This window comes from Galeopterus variegatus, unplaced genomic scaffold (genome assembly GCF_000696425.1).
Source record: "Galeopterus variegatus unplaced genomic scaffold, G_variegatus-3.0.2 Scaffold829, whole genome shotgun sequence".
NCBI lineage: Eukaryota > Metazoa > Chordata > Mammalia > Dermoptera > Cynocephalidae > Galeopterus > Galeopterus variegatus.
This window is the reverse complement of record NW_007726940.1, coordinates 19,547-20,376: the sequence shown is the minus strand read 5'-3', so window position 1 is coordinate 20,376 and position 830 is coordinate 19,547.

Sequence of the window (830 nt, the reverse complement as noted above, 5' to 3'; positions counted from 1 at the left end):
TAGTTTGAATTTTTGTAATAGCGCAATAGGAAACTCTTTATGAGAAAAACTAGAGATAATTTGAATTCCTTCCCCTCCTACCCATATTCATCGTTAACAACATAATTTATTTTTTCCATACCATTGACTTATTGAAGAAATGAAACCAGGTCCATTGTCCTTTAAAAATATTCCACACTTTGGATAGCCTGCATTATTGCTTCCTTGTGGTGGTAGTTTAACTTTTTCCTCTATCTCCTGTATTTTCTGTGGACTGATAGTTGAATATAGTTAAATATAAAGCTTTGAATAGATTTAGGGTCACTTTTTTTCCCCAAGAGTGTATGTGCTGTGAACTTCATATTGTATTGAATTGGAAGATACTGCTTTTGGTGGTGCTAAGATTGACCAGTGGATTCACATGGTGACAGCCTGATCCCCTCTGGTGCTGTTACCTGTCAGTATTTCATGTAGTACTTTCTCCATTCAGTGACCACTGCTGCCCAAATCATCTCTTTCATTCAAACTTTTGACATGGTGATTTCTCTCATTCCTTTTGCATTCCTGAGCTGAAAGTTCTTCCATATAAAATTTTCCCTCATCTATTAGGACTCTTTTATTTCCCTAAAATACTATAGTTGATACTGTAAAGACAGAAAAATTGATTCTATCTTTATGCTTGATAATTTCCCTATCAATTTTCAGCATGGTGATTTGTGCCTAGCTATCTCTATTGGTGCACAGAGTAGTTTTTGAAGACTCAGTATATGCCAGGCACTGAACTAGGTGTTGGGAATATGGCAGTAGACATGCCAGACAGAATCCACCTCATCGTGGATCCAATGTCCAGT